Here is a 15,924-nt window from a genome sequence, read left to right on the forward strand (position 1 = left end):
TAGATGGTTCAAATGTTTATTTATAGATTGTCCCAAATACAGAGTTGACTTAGGTGTTTTTGCCATAATTCGGAGTGAGGAGCCAAAAGTAGCTAGTGGTAGCTTTTGGTGACAAGCTATCCACGCTCTTCTGGGCTACAAGCAGGAGCCAAAGTCTACCAGCTCCCCTCAATCGAGACCTGCATTAACTAAACTTTAATTGTTGTCAACCCTATTCTAATTTAATATCAGCTGAAATGCCTATATGCATGGACATGCCCAATACAGACATTCCTGACATCCTTCATATAAAGTAGTATTTTGGTTGCCGCCAATTGTCCTGTGCTCAAGACCTCCGATCGGCAACCCAAAAGTGGGCACCATGTGAAATGAAGGGCCCAAAATCTTGTCAAATTTCTGCCAGCGTTTTTTACAGCACATGAAGACTGATTAATGTTTTCAATTTGGGATTTCACATGTAAGCCAACGCCCTGATTTTATAAACGTTGCCAATTACTTTAACAAAGAAACCAATCATACCATTAATATGGCACGTTACCAATATCGGAGTTCAACAAAAATGATGTTTCCCCCATTTGTGTTGATTAAATGTTGTAACCACGATGGCACCTGGTTCGACAAAGTCCTTCACACAGAAGGACATAGAAAGGAGAAAATGTGAGCCTATTTAAGTAGGGACTGCACAAGTTCAGAGTCACTGGCAGGCCCGGCTGATAGAATTTTCCTTTAACTTGCATACGATTGTCTCCCGCATGCACACCCCCAAAACAAAGACAACAAAAACAGACTGCTTAAATATGAGCTTTAAATACAACAATTAGACGCATACAATACATCTATAAACCTAAACTTTGTTTTAATGGTTAAACTAAGGAAGGCAAGTTCAACAAAAACTAAGGAAACCACGGGGTTAGAGAAAAATAAAGGGGAATAGATCTAAAGGGACAAATGTGAGGAAAACAAAGCAAAAAGGTATTGAAGAAAACGAAAATTAAAGCTCACACAGCAAGAGGGTCTAGGCAAACACTAACCATTCCCTCCCACGTGAGCCAGCTCTCATCAAGTCCATTATAGTTACCACGTCAAGATTAACGAAGCAGCTATAAACTGTATTGGCTTAGCCAGATGGAATGAGCATTGTCCAAAGCCCAAACAGAATCTACTTGACAGTGGTTAAGTAGAAAGCAAGTCACGCCTCCTCCTCTTCCCCCCCACACACTAATGTGTTTAACAATTAACTTTTCAATAATCGGTTAACTATCAAGGAGAACAAATCTCATTCTCTGGGCTTTAAGCATGCATGAGAAACGTCTCAGTGTCAAAGAAGTTGGTACATGCTGCGTTTGAAGTCAGGTTAGTGAAGATTCATACCTTTTGCCAGTCAATGTGGATTTTAAAAGCTGCACTAAACATCCCCACCTGGGCAGGAAAGCCGGATATTCAAATTACTGCAGAGTGCGTCAGACAACAAAAATCATGCAGGTCCACGGAGGAAAAACCTGCAGAACCCATTCGGCATGTGCCATGGTGATAAAAACTGTTTTGAAGTGCAATCAGCACAGCTGCTCGCGCCGTCCGACATGAACCAAGGGACTGATGGTAGAACGGGGCACGCAGAGGAGGTAACACAGGGTGTGGCAGGGAACAGCCGTGCTAAAGATTCTACGGCTGCTTTGCAGCACACTCGGTGACATTCCTGTCCGAGAGACGTCTGAGTCTGGAGGAAAGGGCAGTGGGCATTGCAATAAGAGTAAGTCTTCGCAATTCACCAATTAATTTTTTTTAAATAACCACCCAACTGTTTTCAGTCCGACATGCCCAAAAGAAAAGGGGACTTCAGGAATCACTACTAGCCCCTTTTTGGGGCTTAGTGTACTGGTCTCGTTCCTCAAATCTACCTTCCAAAAAGGCTCTTGCACTTAAAAGTAATAGGTATGTTACACACAAATCTACAGGGGTCGTTTCAGTGACAAAATGTAAAAAGGATAGCAATAGTTGCAGGTTTCCTACATATGTGATAGACTTGTAGAACAGGGGAGGGATGGAGAATATTGCAGGATAATTTTACAGAGTAAAGTTATGGCTCAACGTAAGGGAGTGTCATTAGCCCAAGCACAAGCATAACTGTAAAAGCATTACTGGATTTGCAATGGTCAAGTTCCCAAAAAAGTCCCATTATTAATGCGGTTTGATTTTGCAATATTTAAACAACTTCATAAAAGTTGTAGATTTTGTTAATATGGTTTAAAAGGTGCAGTTTTAGTGGAGCATGCACTAGGTGTGTAAATGTAAAAGCGAACCGCTTCCCTTTATGAAAGTGAAAGGTTTACATGCATTTCCTTTCATTGCAGTGCTTTAACATTCTGTTAAATCAGGTTGAGGGTGAAGGAGAGGGTTAAAAAATAAATAAAAATAAAGTACCAAGGGAGGAAGTGTAGTCGAAAGAAATCTTGCGGAAAAATAGCAATTGTTTCCTGTGCAGAGAAATGCTTTGTTTCCCTGTATGCTACTGAAGGCAGGATGTCAAAAATGCTGTCAGCCATTGGTTGACTGCATTTTGAGAAGTAGTATTGGCTGAAGGGGGGGGTCAATGATGTGTGGGGTAATCTGCAATTATGTTTTGATTCAAGGAGCTCATATACGAACATTTAGTTAATCTGGTTTACCACTTGGAAGACCTGCATGTGCTTACACAGAACAGTAGGGAAAAGGCAGCAAGGTCTAAGCAGAGGGGAGAGGGTCTGAGCTATGGATCTCCAATTATTTTACACTACAGCATACATGATCGTTGACTACACTATAGGTGATTAGTTGTGGCCAAAACGTCTATAGAACCCAAGGTAGCAGACCCAACGGTTCCTCAACATGCAACTGCATTCCAAAAAGATGTCAGGACTCAAGTAACAGGGTTGCATTGCAGCCACCTTCGTTATGGAGTACACATGATGTTCAGTGGCAGATAAGTCTAACCACTCCAAACCTGGGGGAAAAAAAACACATACCTTTGACCAGGGGTCGTTTTCTAAACCCCCAGATTGTTTGAATGATACAAGGGCATACGTCTTTTACACTGCATTTGAAAGAGCCAGAGGATTTCAAACCAATTTGAAGGCAGAGTGGAGAATCTGCATGTTATAGACCTTTACCTGCTGCTCTTCAACTACACATTGAACTTGCAATATGGTTTTCCCCAAAACCGAAGGATTCCGATAATAGCCTACCATATGTGCCTTCTAAAAGGCGATTCCATAGGAATCCATTTTAAATTCTGCAGGCAATTTATTCTTTGCAGCTGGCATTCATATGTTTTCCAAAATTAATTCACATCCACTGTTTCGGAAAGAACCAAAAATCAACTTGGACCGTTTGTATATAAATGTAAGACACCGTCCCCTTCCATGTTCTCTTCCTTCAGCGTTGTATAAAATGACACCCAGTGTGAGCAATGCTCTACAAAACGACAGAAAAACATTCCTACCGAGTATCTCCCCGACCAATGATTTGAAACCTGCACCCATGTTATTTAATTTGGATTTGAAGGAGCAGATTCATGCATCAAAAGACACTGCATTACCCATTATCCCACAAATAAGGACAGTTAGAACCCAGTAAAATTGCTTTTACGATTCTCCATTTACCTTGCTGAAAGGTATGGTCATGCACCAGATGGTAAGTGCGTCATACGTGCATGTTGCAATTTAAAACCAAGTAAACTTTTTACAAACGTGTAAATATATAAAAGTTGAGCATACAGATTGAATAAAGTTAAAAATGCTGCTGAGGGTTCAAGTTCATTATTTAAAAAAAAAAACGTCACTACACTTTTATAACAATGATACATAAAATGACCTAAAGAATTGAAGTCCAAAGAGATGCAAATGTAAAGTATATAAACTCCAGGTCCATACAATACATTTGGGAATGTAATTACAATGCATTATGTTCTATTGAGCCGTTCCAATTACTGTAAGGCATACAATTGACCACTGATTACCAATAGATTATTCTGTTTTTAGGAAAAGTATTTTATGAAGGGGAAAAGCGCAAATGTCATTTATTTACCCTTTTCGAGTTTGCAAGTCAGGCCATTTTTAAGGAAACCTTGCTTAAAATAATTTTAAGCATCCATAGCAAAATACAAACTCTTTACAATGGTCGTTAAAAAGTAGATATATCCATGCATATCATAATGTTGAATGGGAATTGCACAAAATGCTCAATAGAAAAAGTTAATTGGTTTCAAATATTTCGCCTCTTCCACAAACATTACAACAGATCCATAAGCAGTCTCTGCTAGACTGAAGCAACACAAATAAAGAAATTGATCTTCTATTATCAAAGTATTCAAAACAGCAGTACAATTTCTCGAACTAAACCAAAAGTATACATGTCAGCTCATAGGATTGAAGGCTCTACAAAAAAAACAAATTACAATTAAAATCACTCCCATAAGATTAATGTAGTGACCAAGAAAATAATTAAACATCAAGTCTCTAGCTTACCTACAGTCCTTTAAAGATGGCACAGACGCAGAGTTTATCTTACCATCTTTATAAGCCTGCACCAAGACATTTCTGGATAACTAAACTGTTTTATCAAACACAATGCTGCCCTTTTCGATAGCCATCTTACTTCAATGAGCAGAAAAAAATGGAGCTGCCATGTCCTCTGAAGTTACATGCTTAAACATAGCTAATGAGGGAACCAGGTAATATTTTGAAGCAGAGTAGGTTACGCAGTATTTTTGAAGTTGGGAGTAAAACTGCTGGATAACAAAGTAATTCCTAATGACAGTTTTTAAAGGAGTGTGATCCTCTTTTAAATCAAACTAATACGAACGTTCCATCCGATGCATTCCTATGCTGGTACCACTGCCAAACTTAACTGAAACGCTGTGCCGCCAATTACAGTGGCAGGTTGGATTTTGCTCCTTATTTTGTTAGGAGAAACGTGCTGTTTTGGTTGTGTAAGCGTCTGGTAAGCTGCTGTCTATAGGGCTGTGGCCACTGAACTAACATGGAATGGTAGGTTTTGTTGGATGTGAACTGTGAAACAAGTATATTTTACCCTGCTTCCATCCAACATATTAAACAATTAATGCTGCAGTCTATTCAACAGCTTTTTCAGCCTTCAAGATAATAAAGGTTGAGTTTTTTTGTTATGCTGCACCAGTCATCACCATAGTGGTATACAGCACAGAGGACTTTCATTAGTGGCAAATTGTGCCCTCCTCCGAGGTATTGAGAGGGACTACAAAAGGTAAATGGGGAGATTGTTTACATGCACATTCAACATTCGTACAGGTAAGAGGGAGTCAAGTGGTAGGAGTGGACATTTTAGTCCTGTGGCGAGCACGTAGAACTATCAAAGTACAGAGCTGATCAAAAAAGGTTAAGTGCTTGAACGCCTTCAAAAAGGAGCGCATGCCTATGTGGGTAGTTTCTAGTACTTGCATGGGATGGCTGGGTACCGGGGGAGGCAACTGTGTGCAACAGGGGGGAGGGAGGACATTTTGGAGAAAAAAAAAAGGGATGCAATGACGGATTTGGCAAATAGGTGCCAGCATGGAGAGGGAGGCATGTTACCGGTAGTCGCAGGGCAATGATGTGGTGACGGCAGCTACGAAGTGTACCACCCCCATTCAGACACACAAATGGGGTCCTGACAGCATTGGGGTGGAGGGGGTGGACGTGCCCAGACAAAGGGGCAAGAAATAAACGATTTCAGAAGGACGGGTGACTGTGCACCTTAGACCGGGGCAGTGAATAAAATTCCGATGGAAAGTGTAGTGGCAAATTCATGTCAGATTATCAAAACACTTCAGGTTTTCAGAGCATGTGCACCAGAGGAGGACATTGACAGGCCCACATATGAAGATGGTCCGTGTCAGCATCACTCATTGTATGGTGGAGAAAGAGCACAGTGTGGTGAATTACAATTAGTGGTGTTGTCTCTAAGAAGAAAGATAATTCCATCTGATCGATAGTGGCCTGTGATACCAGACAATGACTTGCAGCCACAGCTACTGGCACCCATAGAAGAAAAGGAGTGGCATGTGACGGAGGGCCCAAGCTTGAATTGGTGAAGATTATCCTACAGAAGAGCAAGGAGTGTCAAGGAAATTTGAGCAGCTCTTTGCCGACCCAAAAAGGGGAGGATGCAGAAATGATACAGCCCATCAATGCAGAGAAACAGCAAGACACCTGAAAGGGGTGGTGCTAAATGTTAGCGTGACAAGGATGCTCAGCTAGAAAGGGAGGAGCATGTAGTTATGGCTGTTTTAGATACACACTAGATTATGGCTGATGTTAATGAGGGGGTGTTTATGCAATACAGTAAATGAATGGCTTTAGATGAGTCAAGACATAAGTAAAGACATAAATAAGATCTTAGTTTGATCATTTTTTTATTTTGTTGCTTCCTTATTGAGTTTGTATGCATCTGAACAGTTTTATTGCAGTGTGCTTTATGTAGAAGTGGTGAAAGTTTGGGTTGGCGATTCATAGATAAAATGAGGAAAAACTGGGCACAATTTCTACTTGCGAAGAGTCCATTACCACTAACCAATTGCTAGAGGCGAGTGCAAATGTTGGTCCCTGTTTCCCCAAGTATGGCATTGCGAGATAAAACTGTTCATCACAAAAAGGAATAGCAGCCCATTTGCCAGGAAATGTGTTGCTTTAGAGGAGCAGCTTCAAAAATTCAACCTGAACGAAAAACAGCACCTTACGAAAGAAAAAGGGAGTCTTGTAGATCTAAATAATTCTAGATATCGCGTATGGCATCTTGTCTCATGCATGACAGGTTAATAAATGTAAGTGTTTGGTATCCAGCACATCTCAGTTAAACAAAAATTCGAGAGCCAGTCAGCTCCTGCTTGTAGCCTAGAAGACCCATGTTCACTTTATACCAACAGATACCAGGAGTTACTTTTGGATCCCCAAGCCAACGGGTGCCCAAAGCCCATCTGTGATCTGTGTGTTGGGAAGGTTTACAAATGGGAAACATTTAGAAACCACTGAAAACAGAAGGAAGCCTATATAATGGACTAAAACGTAGTGCACAAGTTAGATTTGTGGCATGCTATGTATACACACAAGTTACTCGGGAGGTAGCGCCCGATTACTGAGCTGCTTTTAGCTCTTGTACATTAAATCTTAATTTCGTTACCTAGAAAGACTCATGAAAGTGAATAAAAATTCTCAAATGCAGCTTTCAACTTTTGCACCCTTTGGTTTGCAAACAAATGTTTTTGAGCCAGCAATTAAAAATGGCATGTGTGTATGGTCTCCCAATTTGCCAGTCAGCACCACAAAGTAGATAATACAAGCAGACGTGGCATATGACCGATTTAAAGCATGCATTTCCTTTTCCCGAGTATGAAAGGCTGTAGAAAACATTCCCGACGAAAGAAAAAAACGAAACGGTGCCCAATAGGCACGTTATCTGTTGAAAGAGTATGGCTATCAGAACAAAAGGAGACCAGGACGTTCTACAACAGACCATTTAAACAGTCATTGGTAAAGGATGTATCTGATGAAAAGCTAGATCACTACCAAAAGGGTGAAGTCAACTCTTCAAAAAAATTAAAGTAATGCTGGCCAAGAGTAAATTGTCCAGTTGCTTTAGTGAATACATAAAATCTGGTACTTACGGTAAGCGTTCATGCAAGAACACCGTTGTAAATACTGGATTTCAGTTACATATTTCCTAAATGTGCATTATAACAGCGTTGCTACAACAACAGTGCATGTTGCAAATAACTGAAGCTATGCGATCATGATCAGAGGGACATTTGGATTAGCTGTGAGATGGTGACAGAAAAATAAGATTAAATTATAAAATAAGGACCAGTTCGTAATAACAAAAATTGTCTAAATCCATGCCAATGTGTCATGAAATTTGTGAAAAGTTAATGTGGCAAACTGCTCTAACCCAATAAGTATTGTTGCTGTCCAAATTAGAAGACAACTGGGGTCTGTAGAGGGCAGTACCTGGGTGAGCGGTGTTGCCATGAGAGTCCAAGTGGAATGTTGGTGGGGATGTCAAGAGAGTCCAAAGTGAGATGGTGGTGATGACTGTAGTGAATTGGAATGTGATTGTTTGGGTGCCTGCATTTCCAGTGTCAGTTGTACGCAGAGTGAGTGAATATAGCCTGGGTGGTGCTGGTTACCGTCTAGAACTGCCTACTTGAGAAGTAACCTGAGCTAATAAAGCAGATTTACCGGTCACAGACTTTCATCTACCGCAACATTGGCAACGAGTTCACAATATCCTCATCTGTCCTGCTGCAAGGGGTGCAGAGGGTGGCAACTGCCCCCACTGAGGACACCACCCAGGGATCCCTGGCCTGCAGCAAGTGATACAGGGAAGAGGAACGGCTGTTCGGGAGGCATCCAGTGTCCCTGTGCCTTCCCAGACAACAACAGCAATAGGCTCCCAGAGCAGAAAACAGACTGGATTGGTGGAGGCAGCGGTGCTCTTTCTTGAAGCGGCTATCTTTTGTCCGTGGAGCTGAGCACAGTTGAGGGCTAAACAACCACCTGCTCTTTGGTCTGCCGCAACAAAAGAAAGAAACGGGGCATACCAACACCAGCACCACAGAGGCAGGAGAGACCCTGTGGGAGGCGGTGCAAGACCTAGTGCTGCCTTTTGCACAAAGACAGCGGAGCGATGATTGTGCAGAATGCCAGTGCATCCTGCAACTTTGAGTTCTTTGCGCCGTGAAGGGTACCCCATCCAGGTAGCAGGAAAGACTGAGCGCTGCTGTTCCCAGGAGCGTTCCCCATGAGCTCCCAAGGCAAGGGGATGACGTGGAACATAGTCTGCGTGAGGGTACAGGATTCAAAATTGCCGGGAGCTGGGAGCTCTTGGATATATCCAAGGGAAGCCCGATTAGCTTGAAACCAAGAGCTGCCAGGGGCTACCTGTGACTCCCCAGACAAGTGGTGCCATACAAACATAGCTTTGTGATATTACTGTGTAGGTTTGGAAAGGTGTATACAAGAGAATAAAAGGACACACCTAAGGGACAAAGTATATTGGATAATCTAGCATTCACAAAAAGTTAGTTTCAATTTTATGCACGGGTTAAATTCACTGTTCACCATTATGTACTAACTCCTGGTTCCATAGACTTCGCTCCTGCCCAACAGGTAATGCTCCTGGTCAACCAATCACTATTTCGACCCCTGGGGGAGAAAGAATACAGAACGTGATGACCAGTTCTGCACTCAAGTCGCTGACGGAGGCACTGTCAGTTTGTTTTCAAGCGAACAAACAAGAGTAAAGTGCTTCATCCTGACCGGAAGGGGGTCAGTTACTAGCAGATAGTGAGAGAGTGAAGACAGTCTGGGTGGTGGTGCCGGTTACCATATACAACTGCCTACTTGATCTGTAACCCAAACGAATAAAGTAGACTTACCTGTGAACCCTGGTGACTTCGTGGCTTACTTTACCGCAATAGGGTCCCTTTCTGCATGTCTGGCAATTCACTGGCAGTGCGAGTATGGAGACACGCTGAATGTGGAGGAAGCATTCAATATTGTACACCACACACTTGGTGCAATGCATAAGGGAGGGGGAAGTCTGGAACCTCGAGATGTTTTGTACAGACGTAGTAAGGAACCAAAATAGCAGGAAATGTGCCAGCTACCAAGGGTGCAATATACATTTTACAATATCTGGTAGTTCGAGTACAATAAAACATAGCATTTCATGCCGAGCTTCTCCTGCCTCTATACCCTGTAATAGCTGGTGTATGCCCACCCAATGAGTGTGCCACGTCTGGACTCGAACTTGGGGATGCATCTTTCTGGAGCAAAGCTTCTTTCAAGGACTACCTGAACAGAAGAGGCAGGGGCGAGGCACTAGAGCATTCCTCCGATGTAAAGGTTATTCCAGGTGAGTGCCGAATGAGGGGACAGTCTGGATGCAAGAAGCACATACTTTCTAGAAGAAACATTTATTCCCACTTTCTAGAAGAAACCTTTATTGTCACATCTTTGGGACGGGTCTCATGCTCTAAAGTGGCCACTGTTTTTTGGGGATCAAGGCCAGTGTTTCCCATTAGGGTAATGGTGGCGCTAGCTCTTGGGGGGTTGCTGGAAAACCACAAATGTGGGAGAATGGGTGAAAGGCACCGAGACCCTTTACAAAAGTTGCAAGAAGCCTGACCTGCAATTTCAATGTGATAACAAGTGTCACTGACTGCCGCATCTGCAATCCAACTATACACAGGGCTAGTGCACAACTTTCAATTGAAATTCAACCAACGCTAAAAAGTGGTTGGGGTTTCAGCTCACTTGGCAAATGCCACTTTCCAGGCTTTCAATTCACAAGTAAGTTATCCTGCGTTCATTTCTTTGGTGTCGGGTAGGGACTATGTGCGGAGATTGCATTCAAGGTGTGGCTCCAAGTTATGCAACGACACTGATAAAAACAAGAGCAAATGACATTGAAATACTATACGAGCTATGCACCACAGTTGCCTCCCCAAACAAAAGTCACGTACTTATGATGCACTACTGAATACATTTTTCACATGCTTTGTGATGCCCTTCCAATGATGCAAAACTGCATCAAGTTAAATTGCTTGCTCCCAAACCTACATTCCATCGCCCCACTACTCTTATGTCCTTGAAAAACTTTAAGTACACCAGATCAATGCATGTATCCAAACATGAAATGGGCCTCTGCGTATAGTCAGCTTGCTCCGACCACGCCCTAGCGTGCACATCAACTAAAGCGTTTTCTGCTGCGGATAGCGCCCTTATTTATCCCTGTCGTAATGGTGGGTTCGTAAGGCAACTACAACTTTTCACAAGGGGGAGGGGGTGGTTGGATATTCCGGCAACAGGAGAAACATGTACGTTTTCATGTAAAAGAAGCCGTTTCAGTGGGGGCGGAAGACAACTGCGGTGGGCAACCGCGGGACCCAAGAAAGTATGGAAGCGTTCGTTAAGTGCGTATCAAATGAACCTGGGCTGTGCTTTCAAACAGGCCTAGCACGTGTACGAGGGGAGAATGTTGGAAGCTCTAGTAAACCGAGACAGAGCGCGGAGCCAGCCGGGCCCTAGCACGCGCTCTGGGCTCGCGTGACTCACCACTTCCAGCAACGCCGCCAGCGTCACTGTGAAGTTACACGAGGAGTGACCACAGTTTTCTTAGACAAACTACAGCATCTTCCAAGCCTCCTCCGCGGAAAGAACGCCGAACGCTTACCTGCGCGCCTAAAGCCGCAGAGCGGCGGGCTTTGGAGGGAGCCCGGGGCCTCCTCTAAGGGCTGGGCCGCGCGCCCCGTACTCCAAGTCTCCTGATGGAACCGGGGCCGCGCTCTCTGCTCCGTCTACCTTTATGGTTTTCAGAAAGCACGTCATAGGCGAGGTCGCGTAGGGAGGGGCGGAGACACTAGGCAAGGAGCGCATGCGCGGCACGAGGTAAGGCCTCGTAGTGGATAATGAGTCCACCTGCGGCACAAGTACTAAACGACCGTTTGGGCCCGTGCGGCGGGCTGAATTACGGGCCAATGCACCAAAGGGCGTGTGACAGAAGATTAGACCTCCATTTTCCTCCCCTCCCGAGAGATGGTCGACTCGCAAAGTGTTGCGGCCTCTACATCCGGACAGTGTTGAGTGAAGCTGCTGCTCGCAGGCTCTGCAACTTTCTTCGAGAGGGCGGGACATGGCCGCCCAAAGAGTGCAGTTATTACCGGAAGCCGCTGCTAAATTTTAATATAGTGAGCACGATTTAAGGAGAGAAAAAAAAAAGTTTCCAATGGGGAAAATCCCTTTGAAAAACGATTTGCAAATCGGGTGCAATATGTGCGAATGTTCTGACTGGTCCTATTGTGCGGGCTTTATATAGCAAAGACGTCCTTTTCGGCTTAGGTTGGCCAGTTGATATGTGTTTTTCTTGAAAGTGTAAGTAGGAGGTCCAGTTGGTTAACCCATGTCAATGGAAAGCCATTTTCCATTCTTGCAATTGTAAAAAAACAAAAAGGCATTCATGCAATTGTGGTCTTCCTTAACTCAACATAAAAGTGTGGGTCAGATAGGAATAATATTCAGGAAAAAACATTACTGGACCCTCTAAATTCTGGCTTATCATCAAATGTATAGAACCCAGAGCAGGTTACCATGTGTATCTCTTAACTCCGCCTCCTAAAGCAGAGATAGCTCGTTTAAAATTGGAACCCTACCTAATATGCTACACACTTGTAGTGTCTTACACAGGGGCGCCAGAGCCAGCGTAAGCCCCACAACCAACATCTCAACATTGTTCCTTCTATCCAATCCTCACCGCCCTGAATTTATTTGGAGAGATGTTCTGACTGGTTCTCTTGACAAAACCCAAGACACCATCGCACCCAATAAATGCTGTGTTATGCTTTTAAAATATGGAAATGTAAACGGCATTGTCGATTGAATTTGGAGGATGTCCAGTAGAACTACTAAAGAGAACATTTCCACTGCTACTTGACTTGTTGCACAGACAGTTATGGCCGATTATTTTTCATGTCCTTTATGATACCACACTTCCTTTTTTAGTAAATATTGGGACTTTACATGTTGATGATGAGATCTGGGTTATGTATTTAATCTTGGTTCCCTAGTTTACATATCGTTCTGGGCATCATTGCACCCAGAGTGCAGTATACCATTTTGCTGAAGTTTTGTGTGATATGTTGTAAACAGGGGTGCACCTAGGCTAACATTTCGGGAGCGGCTAACCCTTTAAATGTTGGGAGAGATGCTAACTTCAGAGACTGGGGGGACAAACTTGCGTGTGTGGGGGAATCTACCTTTACCCATTCTAATGGGACTATTCTAGTGTAATTTCAATGTTAGAGGCAGTTAATTCCATCAACGTCTGAAACCACACTTAACTACTGTAAGAATGAGCCTTCACCTGTCCCCCTATCCTCCCAATCACTCCCCTGACTTGCACATACTAAGCCCCGATCACAATTTCAATTGCTTACAAATGTATGCATACAAATTCGGGTGCCAACAATGAAAAGCTTTACATTAGTAATTGCCTGGCCTTTGTCAACTCTGAAGCAGGGGGCACCGTTTATGGTCTCTGTCTTGCCACAGCTTTGTAGGTGAGCCAGGTGAAGTCAAAACAGCCTAAAGTTTCATGGGAGCTGGAGGGCTAAACCATGATCTGCCCAATCGTGGTTCGGCCACTGGTTGTCAATTTGTTATCTTTCTAAATATATAAGAGAATTTACTTCTTTTAAAAAAAAAAAAAACACAACTCCATTGGTCTTCCTCTAAATACAAAGAAAAAAACCTGTAGGAACCAAACCAGGAATATATTTTCACTAAACAAAACAAAGTTTTATCCAGATCCATACAGAACATACCTTTGTAGCAGACATTTACCCATGAACCTTAGAAAACAGCAATAAAAGGGTAAAACCCTAAAAGGCCTGGTTATGTTAGTCTGCTTTTGCTCTTCATTTTTAGTAACAATGACCAGTTTGCTGCTCTGGCTCAGGTCAGAGACTCGACAGTTTCAGATCTACGTTAATGTCATTCGTATGACCTCAAACATTTAGCCACTCTTAAAAGGCTATGAACTGGTCTTGAAGAGTGTTACTCGAACCTCTAAGAACAAGCACCAGCAACATAACCACCTATAGCAGGACAAGCCCATCTGTCTCAGCATTAAAATACATGCATTTATGCAATATGTATTACATCAAATATTTCACAGAAAGTTAAATATATTTAGGAGGGCCACATATAAACAATATCACTACTCCATGTGATTGGTAAAGTCTACTTTAAAACATATGCAGAGTTGACATGCATGTACAATTCAACATAGCTCCCAATGTTAATGTTGGAGAGGTGGCATTCTAAAATGATGACATTACAATGTGGACCTTACATTGAAACACAATGCAGTGCATTACCAGGGCAGAGAAATGGCAGTGAGGGTATTGGGGTTTGTTTCGCTCATGCCCGTGAACCATCAAAATTCTTAAATGTTTCCCTCGTGATGACTCGTTTTAGCTCCCGAGAGCACCATGAAGATGTAAGATTGCAAAGAAAAACGAGGTCTACTGTCCCAACATAAAAACAAAACCATTCTAATTCTTAAAGGGTGGAAGGAAACCTTTTCTTGGGAATCGTTGTCTACTTACTTGCATATTAATAGTCACGTGCTGCTTGAATAACAGTGGCCTGTGCCCATTGTGCTTTGTATAGACATTTCATGAGACTTGGAGAGCTGCAGATAATTGGGGCACCATCTCCAGAGTACCCCAAGCGTGATGCGCTTTACCCTCCACCCCCCAACCCCAGCCTTGTAGCCCTGAGCTTTTTCACATTCTCCATTATGGTAAAGAACACTGTCATGAGCTTGTGAGAGAAATGAACTATGCAGAAGGAGCTGCCTCCCTGGGTGTGTTTAGCTGCTGGTGTGTGGAATGCAGAAATGGGTGGCATCAAGAGCACCGCGCTCTGAAACATCTTTTGTGCACCGGTTGGTCACAAGACACAAAGTGTGAGCAGGTGATTCCCCAACACTTGAACCATTCTTTAGAGACCTAGCTTTGATTAATGTGGTGTGAGCAAGTCATAGCCCATTTCCCAGCATTTGTATTATGTAGCATAAGGAGATCGGAAGCTGCACCGTGCGGGGTATTTTAAAGGGCATGAATTGATGCTACAGCATGTCACGCCCCCACTGGAACAAAGAAAGCTAAGCATGCATCCTGCAAGTCTGGGTATTTGTATTATGTTAGACTGGCAAACCGTCCACAGAGACGACGGTTTCTACTGTAGTTGCTGATTCCCTCTGATTTTCCAAGCCAGCTGCTGTGCAGACTTCGCTCAGCTTTTGGTCCAGCGCCTGCATCCATCTTCACACCATCATTCGCAAGGCGCGTTTGTGTAGGTGTTAATCTGTACAGATCCGCCCTCTGCACCCATTTCACTGTCAACATGCACATTCTCAGCAGGTAAAAACTTTCAGCTGAACTACACAGCCAGCCCATCCCTACCGTGCAAGATGACAAGTAAGGATGCAGAGGGATTGTGGCGTCACCGTGTTTCACAGACACATTCAAGTATGTAAAGTAGGCGAAGGTACCGCTGCCATCGCTTGTGAACTTGCCCAAAATGCGCCAGTACATTTTTAGTGTCATCCGGGAGAACGCAGATATGTCAGTGTGCATTTCTCAACCACTAAAGGGTTGCGTTACTATTAACCATTAAAAAATCCACGAGGGTCCCCGAGTGATGAGCAAAATAATAAACGTGCACTAAAGAGTATTTCAGGTGCAATACATTTAACATGCAACGTCTAAGAACTATGATTTAAATAGAAAGGCGCCTTGACCCCAACGCGTTTGTGAGACATGGTTCTGTGGTCTTGTGGTTTGGGAGGTAAATCAGCGATGTTTGCACGCGTGTAGCCAAAGAGGATGTGAGCATCGACATCGTACGAGCGGGCAAAGGTTTCTTGCCTAAGCCCACAACTTACCTTTCTGTCCTTGGTTCCGAAAAAAAAAGCCAAGGGTGCAATCCGCAGGGAGAATAGCTCTTTAATGAAAGACTCGAGGGGTGGCAGGGGTGTGGCGAGCCGGTGTCGTGGACTGTGCTTCTTACGGGGGTTGACTGTGGCAAGTGTGAGGGTGCTGCTGTCAGTCGGTACGCTCGGGAGACGGCTGCCGCATCTCTGGGTGCAGGCGATGCTGCTGCTGCTGCGGGAGGCGGTGTCTGGCAGGAGGAGGCTGGACCTGGCGGGCAGATTTATAGGCGCCGCGTGTATGTGTGTGCGAGAGAGCACCTCCTCTGCCTCCTCCGCACGCCAGCGCACCTCTGCCCGGGCTCACAGGCAGCCAGCCGGCTGTCTGCAGCAGCGCCCTCCCCCAGCGCAAGCTACCATGCTATCTGTTCAAAGGGACGT

General features: G+C 43.8%; 1 protein-coding gene across 7 annotated transcripts in view; it reads right to left on the reverse strand.

Annotated features, from left to right (window-relative positions):
• Positions 1-15,629, reverse strand: part of ELAVL2 (ELAV like RNA binding protein 2) — a 1,154,722-nt gene extending 1,139,093 nt beyond the window's left edge. For 3 of the 7 annotated variants that reach the window (XM_069630853.1, XM_069630855.1, XM_069630849.1), the window contains exon 1: positions 15,499-15,578. The gene's annotated coding sequence lies outside the window, so the exon portion shown is untranslated. Of the gene's footprint in view, positions 1-11,223; positions 11,364-15,498 lie in introns of those variants that run through there. The other 4 variants (XM_069630854.1, XM_069630851.1, XM_069630856.1 and 1 more) reach the window with 3 other exon arrangements.
• Between the last annotated feature and the right edge of the window lie 295 nt (positions 15,630-15,924).

The sequence above is a fragment of the Ambystoma mexicanum genome, chromosome 6q (assembly GCF_040938575.1).
Source record: "Ambystoma mexicanum isolate Mex_15411 chromosome 6q, UKY_AmexF1_1, whole genome shotgun sequence".
NCBI lineage: Eukaryota > Metazoa > Chordata > Amphibia > Caudata > Ambystomatidae > Ambystoma > Ambystoma mexicanum.